General features: G+C 40.9%; 1 protein-coding gene across 2 annotated transcripts in view; it reads right to left on the reverse strand.

Annotated features, from left to right (window-relative positions):
* LOC128666774 (gastrula zinc finger protein XlCGF57.1-like) overlaps window positions 1-22,189 on the reverse strand; it is a 58,556-nt gene that overhangs the window by 21,365 nt on the left and 15,002 nt on the right. The gene's annotated exons all lie outside the window — the stretch shown is intronic.

The following is a 22,189-nucleotide window of genomic DNA, read 5'->3' on the forward strand; positions in this document are numbered from 1 at the left end:
ACTAGGGGGAGCAGAGATTCCCAAACCCCAAGAGCTCTATAAACCCCCTTCTACCTCACAGGTACCTCGGCCTAACCTACAGCCAAGCACAGAGGTAGGTAAAGAAATAAAAGCAAAAAAACACAGGAGCAGGGATAAAAGATGTGCGCAAGAACAAAACAATAGAAAAAAAGCAGAGGGTGGGATCTTGTGGACTCTCACCACCATGAAAGAGATTCATTTATCAGGTAAGCATAAATTATTATTTTTTTCATACAGGTGGTGAGAGACCACAATCCATTACTCCATTAATCTAATACCCAAGCTGTAAAGCCCACAAATAATAAAACAAAGGATTGGATTTAAGAAACATTTTTTTCTCAGAAATCCACAAACACAAAATAAACCAAAAAAAAGGGCAAAACCATAAAATAAAAAAAGAACTAACAGGCAAAGAATCATCTAGTGCCTGAAGGACTTCCTACCAAAGGCCGCCGCAGAAGGTGCAAAATAACACTGACAAGGTAAGATTTAGTAAAAGTATACAGAGAAGACCAAGTAGCTGCCTTGCAAAGTTGGACAACAGAAGTCTCATTCCTAAAAGGCCACAGAATGGCAACAGAACTGGTAGAAGGAGCAGAAATCAGTCAGGGTGGGGGCGACCTCCCTCCAAAAAAAGCCTCACGGATCACAAGTCTCAACCATGAGGACAAAGAAATGGCACTAGAAAAGAGCACAAACAAACGAGAAGTTTGTCTGAAAACGACAGGAGCATCAATGTAATACTCAAACCCTCTAACAGCAGCCAAACCTCTGTGAAGAGTTTAGGGCTTAGGACACAGAGAAGGAACAAATTCCCATCTAATACAGTCAGAAGATACAGCCCTAGGCCCGAAAACAAACCGAGTCTTTAACACTGCTAGATCCTTAAAAAACAATAAGATAAGGAAGATCCCATGAAAGAGCAGATAACACAAACTCTTTAAAGGGACATGAAACCCAAAATGTTTCTTTCATGGATCAGCTAGAGAATACATGTCACGGATACCAGACAGCTAAGGATACCCCCAACCCCCACTACAACCTCACACCTGTTGTTTATCAGTGGTTTGGGGCTCCTCAGAGCAACCACCATCTCTGGAAGCTGTTTGTTTGCATTGTTTTGGCTTGTTTTTTGTATTCAGAAAGAGTTGGTTTATGACCAGGAAAACCCTCCTAGGCTGGCCGGGCTCCTGGAACTCCCGGTCGGCCGCCTCACAATGGACACCTGCCTAACTCCTCTCAGGCTGGCCAGGCTCTTGGAACTCCCGGTCGGCCACAGGACAGCAGGACACCCGCTAACTTTACCCCTGGTCGCTCCAGTAGCCCTTTGTCCCAGAGCTCTGCTCTTTTGGGGATTGGTAGCCCCTAGGGAGGACAAGAGCTGTGGGAATTATCAGAGGGGAGCTCCTTTGGGAACCGGGGGTTTTGGACACCCCTAACCCCATAACTTCAACGGACTGAACCTCTGTTCTCCAGTAACAAATCATGCGGATATTTAGACTGTGGCATCTGGGGACCGAGATCTTTAAAATAACATTCTGGAAGTGCCGCCGCTCCACCGGGATCTCCCGAAACCGCCACCCCTATGTACTGGGATTATGTGGGACTGTAGCTCCTATGGAGGTGCCGGGCTGTCTGGAGGGGCTGGAATAGCGGGAAAATTGTGGGATTGTCCTTTGTGTTATCAAGATGAGATGTGTGTATAAAAGGAGTGTGTGTTCTCAATAAAATCAGTCCTTATTCCACCTGAATGCTAGTCTGTCCAGTCATTTAGGTGGGCTCCTGCTAGAATCACTTTCCTGGGCTACATAGAAATCACTTTCCTGGGCTACATAGCAGCCTGTTCCAGGAAGAGCTACCTAGTCTGGTAGCTGGAGTCTGTCACAGGGTGGGACCCTGGGTACTAATGCTGTCGGGCATCAGGGGCGGCTACAGGCTGTGGTCACTTGCCAGCTACATAGCTGCAGTCGGCAGGGAGGAAGCAGGATCCCTTTTGGTGGAGCTACCCAGTCGGGGTAGCCGGGGTATCCGTCACATTGGCTGGCAGCGGTGGGATCTGCTTCTATCACACAGTTTCTGCCGACAGAGGAGACGTGCCACAGTAGCTGTTAACTATGGGAACCAAGCTCCTAAGGAGAGCAGAGGAGGCGCTGGCCCAGCTGGACGGTCCTAGTTCGTATTGGGACATGCTGGCACAAAGGGACCTTGTCCGCCGACGACTCTGGAGGGAGGCTCTTCAACAAGAGCAGGGCTATCGAGTAACAACCCTCTCCCCTGATGACGAAGATTACTGGCTCCAGTGGAAGTTCCGAGTACCTTGCCTGGGAGGACAGCCCCGGGCGGAATGGCTGTCTGAATTTTATGGACTGGTCCAGGAGGAGATGGTTCTGGATAACAGCTATAGGGCCCTCCAATGGTATGCTATGCAAGTGTGGCCATGGCTGGGTGATGGTGTCCCCACAGAGGGCTTTGGCGGCCCTGGATTACTATTTGAACTAATGGCAGAGGACCCAGATTTTGGGAGTCAGGAGGAGTGGAGACTTAAGGACATTTGTGAGTACCGAGGGAGCCTGCTGAGTCTCTCAGGGGTACCCTGGCTGCAAGCCGATTTGGATTTTATATGTGGCAAGGAATTGGAGATGGAACAGAGATACAAAAGACTGACAGATTGCGTTAAACAGCATGCCACAGAGCCTGCAGGGAGCTATGATACAGCAGTCTGGGAATCATGGAGGTTGGCCTTAGAGAATTGGCAACAGAGCATAAGCGACAACAAGCTGCTAGATACAGATCAGCAGCCGGGCCCCGAGCTTATGGACTTGGACAAGGGAGAGATGGATGTCGATAACTCTCCCCAGCAGCAGAATCCCTTCCTGGGAGAGGAGACAGTCAGTCTCTATCCCCAGTGGCAGAGCCAGGAGCCGGGAGAGGAGACAGTTGGTCTCTCTCCCCAGCGGCAGAGCCATCGCCTGGGAGCGGAGGTAGTCGTCCTCCCTCCCCATAAACAGAGCCCCTTCCTGGGAGAGGAGACAGTCGGTCTCTCTCCCCAGCGGCAGAGCCAGGAGCCGGGAGAGGAGACAGTCGGTCTCTCTCCCCAGCGGCAGAGCCATCCCCTGGGAGCGGAGGTAGTCGTCCTCCCTCCCCGTAAGCCGAACCCCTTCCTGGAAGAGGAGACAGTTGGTCTCCCTCCCCAGCAGCAGAGCCAGGAGAGAAGACAGTCGGTCTCCCTCCCCAGCAGCAGAGCCAGAAGCTGGGAGAGAAGACAGTCAGTCTCTTTCCCCAGCAGCAGAGCCATCCCCTGGGAGCGGAGGTAGTCGTCCTCCCTCCCCTTAAACAGAACCCCTTCCCCGGAGAGGAGACAGTCGGTCTCTCTCCCCAGCGGCAGAGCCAGGAGAGGAGACAGTCTGTCTCTCTCCCCAGTGGCAGAGCCATCCCCTGCGAGTGGAGGTAGTCGTCCTCCCTCCCCTTTCAGGGAGAGACAGGTATCGATATCTCTCCCCAGCGGCCGAATCCCTTTCTGGGAGAGGAGACAGTTGGTCTCTCTCCCCAACAGCAGAACCCCGTACAGGGAGCAGAGACAGCCGGGCTCTCCCTCCCCAGCAGCAGCACAGTTTACCATTGAGCGGAGGTAGCAGACCTCCCTCCCCAGCAGTAGATCTTCTTCTCTGGAGAAGAGACAGACTGTCTCTCCCCTCAGTAGCTTGGCAGGGTCTATACCCTTGTCTTGTCCTGAAGTATATCTCACAGGGGGTACCCGCTCATGCAGTTGGTGCCACAAGTTTGGGCACCCGAGTTTTGCCTGCCCCACCAAGGAGCAACTTCCACCAACAGCCGGGAAGCCAGCAATGGCTTTGTTGGATACCCGCCCCTGCATTTGGTGCCACCAGTTTGGGCACCTGAGTCTTGCCTGCCCCACCAAGGAGCAACCTCAACCTACAGTCTGGGGTGGGTATACAGCCAGGAAACTGGTACTGGCTTTGTTTGTGGGTGGGTCAGCCGGTACTCAACTGAGTGTCACAGAGGAGATACAGTTTGGCCATGGAACTTAAGGAGACTGGAACTTGTGGAACAACAATTGTTTGGGAGCCGGCCTTAGCAAACTTGTCTGGGACTTTGCATTATGTGACTATCCCTGCTCCAAGGGTGCAGGGTATAAACGCCAGCAGGAACCCCCCAGGATGCCCCAAGCTCAGGAGAGATGGGATAAACTCTCCCAGCAAACGAGAAGTGGAGGGCCACCGTCGGACAGCCCCTGGCCAACCCGTTAAGGGTCTAGTCGGGTCTGCCAAACTGGAAGGGGGGAGATGTCACGGATACCAGACAGCTAAGGATACCCCCAACCCCCACTACAACCTCACCCCTGATGTTTATCAGTGGTTTTGGGCTCCTCAGAGCAACCACCATCTCTGGAAGCTGTTTGTTTGCTTTGTTTTGGCTTGTTTTTGTGTTCAGAAAGAGTTGGTTTATGACCAGGAAAACCCTCCTAGGCTGGCCAGGCTCCTGGAACTCCCAGTCGGCCGCCTCACAACGGACACCTGCCTAACTCCTCTCAGGCTGGCCAGGCTCCTGGAACTCCCGGTCGGCCACAGGACAGCAGGACACCCGCTAACTTTACCCCTGGTCGCTCCAGCAGCCCTTTGCCCCAGAGCTCCGCTCTTTTGGGGATTGGTAGCCCCTAGGGAGGACAAGAGCTGTGGGAATTATCAGAGGGGAGCTTCTTTGGGAACCAGGGGTTTTGGACACCCCTAACTTCAACGGACTGCAACTCCGGTCCCCAGTAACGAATCATGCTGATATTTGGACTGTGACACCTGGGGACGAGAGCTTTAAAATGACATTCTGGAAGTGCCGCCGCTCCACTGGGATCTCCCCGAAACCACCACCCCTATGTACTGGGATTATGTGGGACTGTGGCTCCTATGGAGGTGCCAGGCTGTCTGGAGGGGCGGGAATGGCGGGAAAATTGTGGGATTGTCCTTTGTGTTATCAAGATGAGATGTGTGTATAAAAGGAGTGTGTGTTCTCAATAAAATCAGTTCTTGTTTCACCTGAATGCTAGTCTGTCTAGTTATTTGGGTGAGCTCCAGCTAAAATCAGTTTCCTGGGCTACATAGCAGCCTGTTCCAGGCAAAGGAAGGACCCTCTGGAAGAGCTACTCAGTCGGGGTAGCTGGAGTCTGCCACAGGGTGAGACCCTGAGTACTGGTGCTGTCGGGCATCAGGGGTGGCTACAGGCTGTGGTCACTTGCCAGCTACATAGCTGCAGTCGGCAGGGAGGAAGCAGGACCCGTTTGGCAGAGCTACCCAGTCGGGGTAGCCGGGGTATCCGTCACAATTTTAAACAACTTTCTAATTTACTTCTATTATGTAATCTGTTTCATTCTCTTGGTATCATTTGTTGAAGGAGCAGCAATACACTACTAGTTTCTAACTGAACACATGAGTGAGCCAATCACAATCAGTATATATATATATGTATCCACCAATCAGCAGCTAGAACCTAGGTTCTCTGCTGACCCTGAGCTTGCCTAGATAAACCTTTCAGCAAAGGATAACAAGAGAAGAATACAAATTAAATAATAGAAGTACATTGGAAAGTTGTTTAAAATTGTATTCTCTATCTGAATCATGAATGAAAAGTTTTGGGTTTCATGTCCCTTTAAGAAGAAGACACAAAACCTTATACATAGGCTCATAAGGAGTAGCCTGCAAAAGCCTCATAACCAAGATAAGACCAGGTACATTGGATTAACATCAGGCTTAAAGGACCACTCCATGCAGTATGATTACATAATTAACAAATGCATAATAAAAAGACAATGATTTAACACTTACTCTACATTTCATATAAGCAGTAGATTTTTTTTCTGACAAATTTATTTTTTTCTCCCATTTTCCGTTCCCCTATATCATGTGACAGATATCAGCCAATCACAGACTAGTATACATATACCCTGTGAGCTTGTGCACATGCTCAGTAGGATCTTGTTCCCCAGAAAGTGTGAATCTAAAAATACTGAGCAAAATTTGATAATAGAAGTAAACTTTAATGTCTCTTAAAACTGCTGCTCTTTCAGAATCATAAAAGTTTATTTTGACTTGAGTGTCCCTTTAAAGGACCAGTACACACAGTAGATTTGCATAATCAACAAATGCAAGATAACAAGACAACACAATAAAACTAAGTCTTAAATTTCAAATGAGTAGTAGATTTTTTTTCTGACAATTTTAAAAGCGATGTCTATTTCCACTCCCCCTGTACCATGTGACAGCCATCAGCCAATCACAAATGCATACACGTACCATGTGACATCCATCAGCCAATCACAAATGCATACACATAACCATGTGACATCCATCAGTCAATCACAAATGCATATACCCTTATTCTGTGAATTCTTGCACATGCTCAGTAGGAGCTGGTGACTCAAAAAGTGTAAATATAAAAAGACTATGCACATTTTTTGAATGGAAGTAAATTGGAAAGTTGTTTAAAAATCACATGCTCTGTCTGAATCATAAAAGTTCAATTTTGCTATTTACTATTAATATGTGAATTAATATGTGAATGGTTAGAAATCATCCAAAGGAAAAAAAAGCTGAAATCTGACCCTTCAAAAGAACAGGCTTATAAACCCTTATCCAAGCAATCCTGCAAAAACGGTGAAATCCTAGGAATTCTAAAAGAAAGCCAGGAAAAAACACGATTCTTACACCTTATAATAAAACTTCCTGAACACAGGCTCACAAACCTGTATCAGAATCTCAAAAACAGAATCGGAGAACCCTCTGGCTTACAAACTATTCAGAAAATATAGCCCAGCACTCACAGTCCAATATCCAGGTGCACGTTGCAAGGATCCTGCACAGATCCCAGTAAAGCACAGCAAATCCAAATCAAAGCAACAGCACCTTAGTTATGCTTTTGATGCATAACTAAGGTGCTGTTGCTTTGATTTGGATTTAAAAACTATTCATTCAATCTCCATGCCATCAGAGATTTGAGCCTTTAAGACTAAAAGTCTGGATGCAAAGGAAGAGACCAAACAGGGAAACTGGACCTTCCCATCCGTAATCATAGCCCATGGTAGCAGCAGAAACGCGTTAAACATCATTGATTAACTTTGGTATGAGTTTCCTTGTATTAATACACTTTAAAGTTTTCCGTTTTATTGATATATTGGTTCCTATATGGATTTCTGTGAGTTTTTGGCATCAACAAATACACACACTTTCGTTCATTTCTTTTACTTTTTAGCTTAAAACTTTTTTGTAGATTGTGAGCTACTATATTCTGTTTTAAAAACACAATATGAACCGCTTAATACATTTTGTTAACCTTTCTTACAAACCCAGCCACTAAACTATGAGCTTGCGTCAGCAATTAGCGCTTATAAAATTAACCAGAGATCAGATTGCTGGGTTACACTTAAATGGACACTGAACCCAAATGTTTTCTTTCGTGATTTAGATAGAGCATGCAATTTTAAGCAACTTTCTAATTTACACCTATAATCCTTTTTTCTTCGTTCTCTTGCTTTCTTTATTTGAAAAGGAAGGCATCTAGGCTATTTTTTTCGTTCAGAACCATGGAAAGCACCTTTTTTTATATATATTTTTATTGAAGTTATTAACAAGTACAATAAAATAATCATATACATCTAATATAAGAAATGACATATTGCTGATTGTTACATTATGCAGATATCTTAACAGGAAAAACAGCATAAATGTTATAATGCATATTAAAGTTAGAACCTCTTTTCAAAAAGTGTAATTTCCTCCAGTGACACATAGGGACACTCATGGACCTATAGAGGAGGAATTCTGATGTTATAGGTGGTCACTCATGGACCTATAGAGGAGGAATTCTGATGTTATAGGTGGTCACTCATGGACCTATAGAGGAGGAATTCTGATGTTATAGGTGGTCACTCATGGACCATTAATATATTAAACATTACAACCATTAGGAAACATAAGTGGAAACATGAAGCAGTAAAAGGGCAACAGAGGGATAAAGCCACAAACAAATGTAAAGCCATTACCAGCCTACAATACATAACAAAACACATGGTAGTATAGGAAAATCAGTAGGAGGAGTCCACATTTTTGCACCCGTTCAGAACCAATGGAGAAGGCATAACCCTAGGGTGGATGTTCAAAATGGATATGTGCCATATACCCACGCTGGAAGGTCTAAGGGGGGCGGCCTTGCATCATATGTAGGTACTACTAGCAGAGAGAATTTTGAACTAATTAGAGACTTAATAACTGAGATGTACCTCTTAGTCATTGCATTACATACTTAATGATGTTCCCATACAGAGAATTTTTGTATATATGAGATATTCAATTTGGGACCTTGTAATGGGGAGCAATCGATAAGGGGATGTTACAGCCAAGGGGCACATAGTTACAAATTAGTTAATATATAAAAGCATAGTGCACTATGTATAAACATGATAGAGAGTGGAATTTGCTCTTATACCTTTTCTAATGGGGCAGCCCTAGCTTAGTTTTTAAATGTGGTAAATTGGTTGTGGTACCTGTATTAAGCCGACCATCATGGCATAGAATGAAAACTCAGGTACTTCCAGTCCTTCAGAGTGCATTACAATGATGAGACATATAATCTAGCAAAATCTCAAAATAAGAAATATATTCTAACATATGTATGAGCATACAGCCCCGTAGTATATCTGTCTAGAGACACAAATTGTGAACAATTTAGAAATGATCAATACCAGACTGTTATGCGTTCTGCAATCGTATCCGAAGGAGTATGGACCATACAACAGGGCTTATAAAAAGCAGATTGAAAATAAACTCTTTCTTAGATTAAGTTTGGGAACAAAAGGCTATAACTAAAGAGACTATAAATATCAGCTTAAGGCAAAAAAAACTGTATGCAGAACCAGGTGATATGTCTGAACCCCTGCAATGCCTTCACGTGTAATGTGTGCTTAACTAAGAAACTGTTATCAAAATAGATTCTGCTAAACCTATATAAAGGGAAAATCAAAGAGGGTCATGCATTGTATTTTCCTAATATCATTTTGTTATTTATTGCCCTTACAGTGACTCGTATCTTATGTTGGAGAATCACTGCCCTCTACCCTTCAAGCTCTTTAGGGGCAGTATGGTACACACAAGAAATGTATTTCTTTTTTTTATTTTAATTTTAGAATTACCTTCACAATTGGGAGGTTTGAACATCCTATATAGACTTAAGAGGGGATACACATACCTGAGAACTAAAACTTAGCTTCTGCAATTTACAGGATAACTGTTACCAACCCTACCTATGGATTCAGCCTGCTCCCTCATAGAAATGCCAACACAGTTCAAGTAGGCAGCTCCGCCTCGGCCGGCGACAGAGCATGCTAGTTATCTAGTTATTGAAAAATTAACAGCACTGCTCTGTTATGGCACTACTCCTGCCTTACAACCCAAGAGAAAGTGGAGTATATTCAGTTAACAAATGGTCAACCTTCACATGAGAGCACAAATCAGGGAAGCCCTCAATAAGAGAGGTGTTTAAATGCAATAATTATATAGCATGGTGAATATATACATATACAATGAAATTTTACCCCGTTCTGTACCAAATAGTCTCAAGTATGTTTTACATCTTGTACCCTCAGGGAGACTCTGGAACATCGTCCATCATATGAGGGGAAATCTAAATGTTTTATGTTTAAAGGGCAATGTCTGTTCTCATAGCTTAGGTAAAAAGGATATCTATATGAGAAAGTCTACCTACGGTGTCCATCTTTCAACCAATTCCGGACCTTGCAGAGAGAGAGACCTGCTCTGTGCTGCATGTTCTCAGCTGTTGTGGAAATGTCCATACCGCACAGCGTCTATTGCTGCTAGCCACGGTCTCCATATAGTATCTTACCGGGTTTACCACCGGCTCACAGACTTGTGTCAAGTAGTGTGGGGTCAGAGTAGAATGCTCCTTCTTCTGCTTACTGCTGTGGTCGTGCCTTACATCACTTTTTCCAAGCCGTTTAGCGCTCAACCCCAGTTTGTTCTCCGGGACTGGGAGCACACGTGCCTGCAATACCCTGCAGTCTGACAACAGATCGGCCATAGCAAATGACCCATTCCGATAGGAGTCGGTGTCCCGCATGACGCCTCCACTTGCTGCGTCTTTTGCAGCGTATAATTTCCAAATCTTGTCACCGGCAGGACCGCCAGGAGCCGATGTCTCTGCAGGTGGAAAAAGTGTGCCCGCATGGTGAGTAAGGACCGCTTGCTCCATCACAAGGTCAAGGCCCTCTATAGGAGCCGTTGGCTGAGAGATAACCCCGATTTTCTCCGTGTCCATAAGGTGGGTATTGCAGGTTATTGAATACTCAGGCGACGTTTCAGATAACCCCAAGTCTACTGCAACGCTACGAAAAACTCTCAGATTCAGCTCCGGCTTAATCTAAAAGTCTCCCTTAGAGGTCTCCTTGGGCCCCTCCAGGGCCTGCTGCATATTATTGGGAAGTCTCTGTCGGTTAGGTTGTAGGTTTTCAACTTCTGGGTGTGGGTGTAGAGCTCTCCACAGGTGCAGAGAGTTGCTTGAAATGATCACACAAGAATTACTCGGGGGAGAAGGTAAGTAGCAGGCGCCATCTTAAAATAAAGTCAAACACCTCTGCCGAATCTCCAGATAAGCTGTAAAGGTGAAATATGAAATTGCAGTCAGTAAGAACTGCTCATCCCGGGTAAACCGGGGGGGTTAGGCATAGGCCACAGGCACTTATGTGTCTCCACTGAAGACCTCGCCGTTCCGGTACTAGGAGCTAGAAGTTGGGCGAACCACTCACAACAGGCTTCTCAGTAAGGTCTAGCTGTTTAGATTTTAATAAAGTTATGAGTCGATGACACCCTGAGTCGCTGATAATCAATGGATTTATCTGCTTGTCCTTGCAGCCTCAAAGTAAAGCAGCCATCTTGGCTGAAGCCCGGAAGCGTCCCCCTGGAAAGCACCTTTCTATTGGTGGGTGAATTTGTCCACCAATCAACAAGAACAACCCAGGTTGTTCACCATAAATGGGCCGGCATCTAAACTTACATTCTTGCATTTCAAATAAAGATACCAAGAGAATGAAGACAATTTGATAATAGGAGTCAATTAGAAGGTTGCTTAAAATTGCATGCTTTATCTGAATCACAAAAGAAAAAAATTGGGTTCAGTGTCCCTTTAAAGGAATAATAATAAAAGTCATAGTGCTCACCTGGATACGGAGTGGCTGGAAATAATTTATCAGGTTTTTAAATGATGGAAGAACAATTTGATTAGCTATTTAGAATTTGAGTCAGATGTACTTGAAAAAAGGAATATAGGACCGTAGAGGATTGCAGCTGTGGTCAGGGTGCACGGGAGTCAGCTGCTGCCTTACATTACACTGATCCAACCTGAATATTATTGCTGAACTTGCCTATAAATAATCGCTTTATTCTGCTAAAGAAGGTATAAACCTACAGAAAACCGTGTAACTAGAAAGCACTCATCATCTCTATACTAGCCAAAAATGGAGACTAAATATGAAATGTATATATGGTAATGTGTTAGGTGGAAACACACTATAATATTAAATTTCCCTAAAAGGGAAAACAGCGGTTAAAATGTTGTACTTTATTAAATATAAGTTAAAATGGGACAAAAACCTTAAAAACAAAAAGTGGTGTAAGTCTATCCTATATATAGTCAAATTGGGTCACTTTTCCTACGTGGGTGGATATCTATAATGTGCTAAAAAAAACGATAGCACACTAATCAAAGAAATAATAGTTCTTAGCGCTAAGAATAATATGTATGTGTAATATTAGATATGATTAATAGACAAAGCTTCAATGTTATTACTGCGACTGTCAAATACCACTAGGACAGAGCATCAGTGATAAACTGTCATAAGCACTGTTCACATGTAATGCTTGTGTATTGTATTGTAAAACATATTGTTTGAAATAAGCTTGTTGAAAACAGGATATTTATTAGGTAGGTTACTAATAATTTAAACTGGTACTGTTAGGCAGGGCCGCCATCAGGGGGTGACAGGGGTGACTCCTGTCAGGGGCCCAATGGGCCAGGGGGGCCCCATGAGGCAAGAACTTAAAAAAACATTTTTTTTATATATTTTGGCAGCCACCATTGGGTACTACAGCAGAGTGCTAATTGAGCATGAGAAATGTTATTACAAGGAGTAAAGTATTAGCATTTGACAGGATTTCTGAGTGTGCACTAAACCACTATGCACAGTGTGAGACAGACTTGGCACTTTGTTTGTACAGTGTGTGCTTGAGTCAGATGATCACTTTAATTTGCAGAGGAGGTAGGACTTACTTAGCAAATGTTTTTTATTTCTTTGTGCAATTTCGGATTGTAAGTTCAGTGTGGTCGTAGTTGTATGGTGGGGCCAGGGCTCCATTAAACACATTTTTTTAGCAGCAGTGTATTTATGATTATTTGACAATGCTGTAGAAATTCTATATTTAAAACTATGCAGAAATGTTTCCTCCTCAATACACAAATGGTAGGAGCCCTTTTGGCAGATATGCATTAATATATATTTATATATATATATATATATATATATATAGATATATATATATATATATATATATATATATTACATTCCAGTTTACTGCCCCTTTATGCAAGAGCTTTCCAGATGCAAGTAGGCATTTTATCTAAGATTTTTACATCTGCATAACATGTTATACTCTCAGACTAAGATTGCTCAGTGTTTGAAATGAGACAGGTTAACTTAAAACTGTTCAGTTTACACTGTCTTTGTGTATTTTCTCTGGATGCCTCTGTGAAGGTGGGTGTGTATGTCTGTTTTCTGTGGATGTCTCTGAAGGTGTGTGTGTGTGTGTGTGTATGTATGTATGTCTGTGTTTTCTGTGGATGTCTCTGTGAGGGTGTGTGTTTTCTGTGGGTGTCTCAGTGAGGGTGTGTGTGTATGTATGTCTTTCTGTGTTTTATGTGGTTGTCTCTATGTGTGTGTACGTCTTTGTGTGTTTTCTGTGGGTGTGTGTGTATGTATGTCTTTGTGCGTTTTCTGAGGCTGTCTCTGTTTCCTTGGGTGTATGTGCAAGTTTGAGTTTGTTATATGTGTGTGTGTCCATTGTCTGTTCCTTTTTAGAACATTTTGACCTTAGCACTGATTATTCACATCTTTCTACAGACTTTGAGACTAATGAGACCTTTCCGGAAGTCACAAATCTACCATTTAACATGCTGTTGTCATTATTTAGTTGGCATCTTCCTTTACAAAAAGATAATCAGAACTCCATATTTTGTTTTATAAATCTCTTTTTTTTTTTAACAAAACTGTAGTTTACCTCATTACTTGTCAGGTCAATGTAAACAAGTGCTGAGTTTCTGTTTGGGTGTCTGTGTCTGAGTGTGTTTCTTTGCGTGTCTGCTAGAGTGTCTATATGTGAATCCTTATGTGTGTGAGTGTGTGTGTGTTTCAGTGTATGAGTGTGTCTGTGTGTTTGTATGTTACTACCTTTACAACATTTCCAAGTTTAAATAACCAAGTTTAAATAGACACTTAAGAATAATGTGCATATACGTTTTAGTCACTTGGTCAAAAATTGCACATGTCAAAGGAATGGTTAAGTCTGGGGCCCCAAAATTTCTAGTGGTGGCCCTGCTGTTAGGATTGAATTTTATGATACTCCCTTAATAAGTATTAGTTGTACATAACAAATGTTGTACAGTACCATTTAGTAACAATGTAACTTGGTTTACTCTTTTAGATAAACTGTTACTATTCACAGTAAGTATGTTGTTGTTACATTAGTCACCTTAATCAAACAATTTGTGCCCTTGGCTTGATCTTAGAGAATTTTAGAATGTATGTGATACTATATGATCAGCTAGACAGGCTGCTATTCACTACATATGTTAAATCATGTAACATTGACTGAGTCTTATGAATAACATGCCAACAGACTGCATATGGCATAAATGTTAGTACTGTGTAATCAGCTTGATACAATGTTGTCTCTCCTAGCAGGTGTATGAGGTTCAACAACAAATGAAACACTGTATTGCAGTATTAGAATTTTGTAGTAACAGCGCTTAAAATTTAGCGTTGTGCTATTATTAGAGCAATATGGACAAACCAGCAGGTGTGTATATTTATTAGCAGTATGTGTTTGGCAACTTAGTAGTCTCCTGTAGTAATACACATGACTTTTATATTGAATGGTCACTTCCAAGAATATATTGTTTAATATCAGCAGTTATGTAGATAGTAAAGTTATCACTACACACATGATAATATTGTGGCCAAATAAAAATGACCTTGCTTCTAAATATACATAATGTTGTTTGATTTTAAGGCTGATGATCACTAGTATAATTGCGGCATAGAGCATTACATTTCTACCCGACGCTGATATTCACTAGTATAATTGCGGCATAGAGCATTAAATTTCTACCCAACGCTGTATTACGGTATAGGGCAGCAGATTACTACCCAATATTTGTCTTAAGGCTGTTATTTTTTAAACGGATAATCACTAGTATAGTTGTGGCATAGAGCATTAAATTTCTATCCAAATTTGTATTATGGTATAGGGCTACAGATTACTACCCAATATTTGTCTTAAAGGGACACTGAACCCAAATTTTTTCTTTTGTAATTCAGAAAGAGCATGCAATTTTAAGCAACTTTCTAATTTACTCCTATTATCAATTTTTCTTCGTTCTCTTGCTATCATTATTTGAAAAAGAAGGCATCTAAGCTTTTTTTTGGTTTCAGTTTTCTGGACAGCACTTTTTTATTGGTGGATGAATTTATCCACCAATCAGCAAGGACAACCCAGGTTGTTCACCAAAAATGGGCCGGCATCTAAACTTACATTCTTGCATTTCAAATAAAGATACCAAGAGAATGAAGAAAATTTGATAATAGGAGTAAATTAGAAAGTTGCTAAAAATTTCATGCTCAATCTGAACGAATGAAAAATTTTGGGTACAGTGTCCCTTTAAGGCTAATAATCTTTAGTATAATAGCGACATAAAGCATTAAATTTCTACCCAACGCTGTGTTGCGATATGGGGCTGCAAATTTCTGCCCAATATTAAGTAGGAAAACGTCTTGAATTAAGTTAAATTATTGAGGATAGAATAACCACTTTACTTTAAAAATGAAGATCCCAAGTCCTCCAACAAAGACTCCCTAACATGTTTCGCACATAAACTGTGCTTTATCAAATGCGGAGCCGCCGCTCATTTTCGCCCTTTATATAGATGGAAATGTGTTATGATTGGCCATTAGGTGGGAGGTGTCCCGTATTTTGATTGGAGCAAGTCCGCTACGTTGTTATGGTAAATGTTGTTGATATGTATGTATACAATCCTTGCTATATAATTTCGGAAACCGGATGGCACGATGCTACTGTAATTAATGGAGCCATATTATAACAGTTTGATACCAAAAGTGTATACATTGATTTGAAGTATGAATATATTCAAGATATATTGGCTATCTTTGTTGAGTGATCTGTTTGTTGGCTGATAAATAATAAAATGATTTTAACAGAGATGTAGTTTAACTTTACTTAGAATAAAGTTAGAAGTTTCAAAATTTGCTTATCAAAGTTAAGCTAAAAGTATCACTTAAAATGTCTTAATAATAAACTAGTGTTACTTATTTGATTGTGAGAACATTTTAAAAATATATGTGAGATGTGTTTGTTTTAGATAATGAAATAAAATTATAGGTGGTGTGTACGTTATAAAGAAATCTGTGCAGTAATGCTGAATGTGATGCGTGCAATTGCCTCATTGTATAAGTTGTGTGTAGAAAAGAAACAGGCTATTGAGTGACCTGATCAAAAGGGTGACTGTTGTTATCTAGAGAGATGAATAATTTCTAAACAAAGAAGTGAGGAGAAGGGTAAAGGAAAAAAAAAACAAGAAGGAGAGTGAAATGCTAGGTTACCTAAAGTGTGAAAAAGTGTGATGGTGCTAAAATGTGATGAGAATTAAATAGATTGGCTAAATAAAAAATGTGTAGGGATTCTATAAGTTAGCTGAATATCGAATGTGTCGGGATTGCTAATATAGTGATCAATATTTGATTTATAGTGACTAAATTGAGGAATATAAGATATTTATATAGGAAAAATAATAATGATAATAAGTGAAATAAAATTATTTAAGGAGACTGCGTATTTAATCATTTTGTTTGTATATATTAAAGTAAAACTGTATAAATTAAATTTTATTAGTTTCTTTGTGGTTGTTGTTTGATGTAATGTTTGATATTTATGATTAATTAGAAATGATTATCTATAATAAACTTCCCATATGTTTTGTACTCTTTATATACACAGAAATTATTTATTAATCATTTGTACCCATTGAACATATACAGTTACTGGTTTTATGCCCAATCTAGTAACAGAGGGGGATCACTTTAAGTTCTTTATATATGGGTTCATAGGGATTGAATTGATAGTAATCTGTACTATTTATTATGAACACCACGTCTTATCAAACTATTTATTATGAACACACCGTCTTATCAAACTATTTATTATGAACACACCGTCTTATCAAACCTTGGTTCCTTATAGATAGCAATAGTAGTTATTTTGTTCGTTCATACCAAATGGATGTACGGTATTAAGTCTGTAGATCCATTTGCACTCAGCTCTGAGTAATGCTTTCTCTAAGTTACCCCCTCTAATACCCAAGGATATTTTTTCAAGTCCCACACACTTGAGACCAGAGGGATTGGCCTGATGATAACGTAGGAAATGTGAAGCTACTGTTGTGATGGCTTTCCCATCTTCACTGTCTTTTTGAGCATTTTTGATATTTCTTATATGTTCTTGTATTCTTGTCTTCAGTTTTCTGCTCGTCATGCCTACGTATCTCAGATTGCATTTACACCTCAGAGCATAAAATTACGCTCTCTTTAGTGCAATTTATATATTTGTTAATTTTATGCCACTGACCAAATCTATCTTGAATTTGAGTTGTTTTTTTCCATATAACTACATGTGGAACAGGTACCACAGGGATAGGAGCCATTATTAAAGGCTGATTTAGTTGTCTTGGTTTTGTAATGACTGCTAGCGAGTAGATCTTTTAAATTGCTGGTTCTTCTATAACTCACAGAGACAGAGTCACCAAGTATGCTTTTTTTTTTTTTTTATTTAATATTTTTATTGAGGTACTCAGAATAGGCATACAAACAATATAAACGTAGAAAGAAAAATGGCATACAGTGAGTTGTCATATAGTATCAAAGGGAAGATATACAATCCAGCTTGGTTTAGCAATGGTGTGTCAAATCTTCCACACAACTCTCCCACAAATAATGTACTGTTAATGACAGCAAAGTTGATATATGGTGCTTATACATAAGGGAACCTTCCTTATCTAACTCTAGAGGCCACTCTTGGACCTAAAATAGTGAAACATGTCTGGAAGTGAGGGAAGGTAAAATGAAATGGAGAGACCACTCTTGGATCTCACTCTTATGACCTCAAATTTTTTAGTTAATTTCTATATAAGAATTTATAATAATATCAGCAATCTAGGTGTATATAGAGAACTAGAATGATTAAGAAAGACGCCATGCTATAAGGTACGCATACCTACAAGTCTGTGCAGGGATAGTGAGTAACATAAAACTTATTAACAAAGATCCTAGTAGCTATTCAGGGGAGCCCCCCAAAAGTTATATAATGTAAATAAAGAGCAAAGTTAGTTATTCATGTAACTGATAGGATAAGCCTTATGTTAGATTGCCCCAAACTGTGCATTATAAACCGATATAACTGCAATTTTGTATTGCGTAAAATATACCCCCCACCTCTATTCTGAAACAACTCAAAACTTAAGCACTGATTTCAATTAAACGCTATAAGTGAGACAGGATGCAGTGGGTCAGCCAGCTATACAGAGCTTACACATTCAAATGTCAAAATGAACAAAATTAGCAGAGTATACACAATCTATGTTACCAACCAGATGAGAGTGTTCCCTTTCCCTAAAATATGACATATATGACATTATAAAATGGGAATATAGTGACCAATGACACTAGAGCAGGTCCAGCCTGCACAAGGTTCCTCAATTGTGTGATTGTAGAGCAATATATTACTCTATTCAATATAAACAATATAAAGTAATATTAGTTGTGATAATCACTTAACAGCGATAATATATTGATTCTTTAACGAGGAAACATCAGGGTAGGGTACAAGATAAAAGCTCAGAGTTAGTACATGCAGTTCCAATATGTTGATTACTAAAAGTTAAAAACTAAGTTAAACTAATACTTGTCTAAAAGAAGAGAGGTCCAGAGTACACATTTGAGAACCGCAAGTTAACCTTTGCAAAATTAAATGGGCTTTTAGATGCTGTGTATACTACAAGCTGAAAGACAACAAATACTGGCTCAGTAGTCAGCCGGTGGGGAGCTAAGAGTCACGCTGGCAATAACAGGCAGCTCCAGAGATTGCCCTTACTGGGCTCCTTCTCGACCCCAAATAATATGTTAACAAAGTCCTACTGTCAAAGTAAGGGGGTCACATATAATAGGAATAACGTTATTTGGGCACCTTTGTTAACTCACAGTGTTCAGTTAGTCGCCAGTGCCCCACAAGCGGACCAAAAGGCACGGATATGCAGAGCAAACAGTCCGCCTGGGTCCCATCTCTGAGGCAATGAAATCATGTAAAGAAGCGGGCAAAACAGAGCTAGCCAGGGGCGTTCGGTATCACCAAGGAGCATAAATAGCTGTAACAACGTTGAAGAAGAGAGCACAGCATGCAAGCCCTGGCCATCATAGGTATAATCCTGTTTCTGGGCTGGAAGCGCTTGAAAGTTCCCCACTGCTCCTTCTCGGTTTCGTGGTATGTCCGACCAAGGTTCTTCAAAGATGGCATTGGGGGCTTGAAGGAATTTAGCAGAGCTCTCCAATGTGGTCGCGTGTCTTTTCTCCTTCACTATAACAGAATGTAATGCCGCTTCCGCGGCTCGCGACTCCCAGGCTCTTACTGATACTTTAGGGGTAGGGTGTGGACACTGGGGCCCCAAATCGTTGCCACCACCACCACCTCTTCTCGCGCTGGTTTCAGACTGGGTAGGTACGTGGGCCAGCCAGGCGATGCTGTGTATAAAGGCTATGGAAAGCTTATCCTCCAAGGCCGTGTGGTGAGAAGTAGTCGGGTTGCCGGGACCTTGCTGTTCAGGGGAAATATCGGCTTCCATGGACTGGATGTCTGTTCCGCTAGCGACCCAGATAGTCTCTTTCCATGTTGTTGGGGGGTCGCATTTGTCAGCCGAGTCTCCTTTTATATCAGGAACCAAGGTGCCCGCTTTCTGCTGGTCCTGCTGAGCAGAGGGAAAGGCAGCAGCAAATCTCTCCTCCAGCCTCTGTGCATGTTCCTGCAATAGTAATTGCAGTTGTAGGATCAGGTAGGTATCATCCATGCTCAGTGCCGTCGTTCGCATGCAGAGCTTGGTGCAAATATAGGGTAATAAGGCCCAGGTCGGTGCGTGAATTTAACACCCTAAATAGCAAATGTAGTACCTAGTAGAAAAAGACTCCAGAGTAAGTTGACTGGCGTGGGTAACTCAGAATCTGAAGTGTTCTTCAACTTTAAAACTGCGCACTCAAGGCACAGCTAGTTGTGGGGACAGGCTGAGGCTTCTATTATAGGGGAAGGCCTCAAATGAAAAGTCCGGTACTGAGGGCTGTGAGGCCCAGTCGTCATCCAAAACCCTATATCCTGAATGTTGACCTCTTCAGACAAGCCTCCCGACTATTTTAAGCAGGGTATTAAGAAGAATGTAACGGTAAATAGGGTAACAATGGAGAAAGCTTGAGGAGCTGAAGCTCAGTGCGACCTGTAAGATGGCCGCCGCCCGGGTGTCCCCCAAGTATGCTTTTAAGATGTGTCTGACTGTAAGACTTGCCAGTGTTTTTTTTAAATATTAACTACTTGGTGTATTTGTGGATTGTAGGTTAGTATCAGTCTTGTTTGGTTGTCTGTAGGTTTCTGTGGTTTCTTTTGTAATAGACTAGGCCTGTGGGTATCAGTTGCCCTCTTTTTGGCTCTCTTAATAACTCTGTTACTGTAGCCTCTGTCCTTGAGTCTTTTTTGTAAGTCTGAGGCTTGTCTTAAAAAGTCTCTATCATCACTACAATTTCTACGAATTCGTAGGAATTATCCTACTGGTAATGATTTGATTGTACTTGGTGCATGAGCACTACTCTGATGTAATAAACTATTTGTAGCAGTAGGTTTGCGAAATACATCAGTAGATATTAAACCATCTTGATTTTTCTGGATTTTCAAATCCAAAAAATCTATTGATGTTTGACTCATCATGTGGGTGAGGCGTATGTTCAAATTGTTATCATTTAGATGTGATATGAACATTTCCAAGTCTTCTTTATTGCCCTCCCATAAGAATAGTATATCATCGATATATATCTAATCCATAGGGGTATTTTGTTGGTATATACAGTATTGACGTCTGTGAAGATTATTTGTCTCTCCCACCATCCGAGAAAGAGGTTCGCATATGTTGGAGCACATGAAGTGCCCATTGCCGTTCCTTTAATTTGTAAGTAATACTGATTGGAAAACGTAAAGAAATTATGTTGTAGGATGAAATCCAGAAGATGTAAAATGAACAAATCATGAAGATTATTTTCCTCGGATCCTTCTTTTAGGAAGAATTCAACTGCTGTGATACCTAGATCATGCTCTATAGAGGTATATAACGATTCAACGTCCGCTGTGATTAGCCAGGTTTCTTTCTCAATGTTAAGACTGTCTAATCTGTGAAGTACTTCCATTGTTTCTTTGACAAATGATGGTAATGTTTCTACAAAACTTCTCAGTCTTAAGTCCACATATTGGCTGGCTTTCTCTGTTAGGCAATTGTTTCCAGATATAATTGGTCTGCCTGTCGGGATGGTTGAATTTTTATTTATTTTAGGGATAAAATAGAGCGTTGCAGTTACTGGATCTTTGGTTGTAAAAAATTTCAGTTCTTCCTTATTGATTATACCCTCATGGTAGGCATCTGAGATGATTTTATTATACTTTGTAGAATAATTTTCTTTTGGATTATTGAATAATTTAAGATAGCAATTTTTGTCTTTCAATTGCTTTTCAGCCTCCTTGAGGTACATAACTGTAGGCCATAGTACTATATTTCCACCCTTATCGGCTTCTCTTATGATCACATCATCCCATTTCTTTATTTCTGTGAGGGCTTATTTTTCTTGCAATGATAGATTATACTGAGGGGAAAAGATTTTCAGATCTGTAATCTCTTGACAGACTAATTTGTTGAACACTTCTAATTGAGGACAACCTGTATTTTTGGGTACAAATTTAGATTTAGTTTTGATCTAACTTCTCCAATTTGTAAGGTTATCAGTCTCAGTTTCTGAGAGATTTTCCAAAATTTGTAAGGTGTCTTGATCCTCTTCTGTCCATTCATCTGAAAGTTCTTTCTTTTTGAAAAACTTTTTTAACCCAATTTTTATCATAAATAACTGGATATCTTTTATGATCTCAAATTTGTCAATGTTGTTGGTTGGGCAGAAGGATAGACCCTTACTCAATACAGCAATTTGGTGTTCTGATAGTTGATGAGAGGATGAGTTTATTACTCTTAAAGATTGAGTCTTATCTCTGAGAAAGGGCTCTGTGTTCTTTTCTGAGGTTTGCTTTGTTTTTGGTTTGTATGTTGATTTCTCGAGCGAATTGGTTTTTTGTTTGCATTTTTTGTTATTTCTACCTCCCCTCCTGGTGGTTCTGTTTCGTCCGTTGAACCTCCATCTAAAAAAATTCTCTCTTTTGCCTCTGGGGGGTAAACGGAATGTTGAAGTGCTCGGCTGTACTGGGTTGGAAGAAGGGGTGTCTACCTCCAAATTGAAGCTTTGTCTCTTAATCATATCTAATATTACACATACATATTATTCTTAGTGCTAACAACTATTATTTCTTTGATTAGTGTGCTATCGTTTTTTAGCACATTATAGATATCCACCCACGTAGGAAAAGTGACCCAATTTGACTATATATAGGATAGACTTACACCACTTTTTGTTTTTAAGGTTTTTGTCCCATTTTAACTTATATTTAATAAAGTTTAACATTTTAAC

This window comes from Bombina bombina, chromosome 7 (genome assembly GCF_027579735.1).
Source record: "Bombina bombina isolate aBomBom1 chromosome 7, aBomBom1.pri, whole genome shotgun sequence".
Taxonomy (NCBI): Eukaryota; Metazoa; Chordata; class Amphibia; order Anura; family Bombinatoridae; genus Bombina; species Bombina bombina.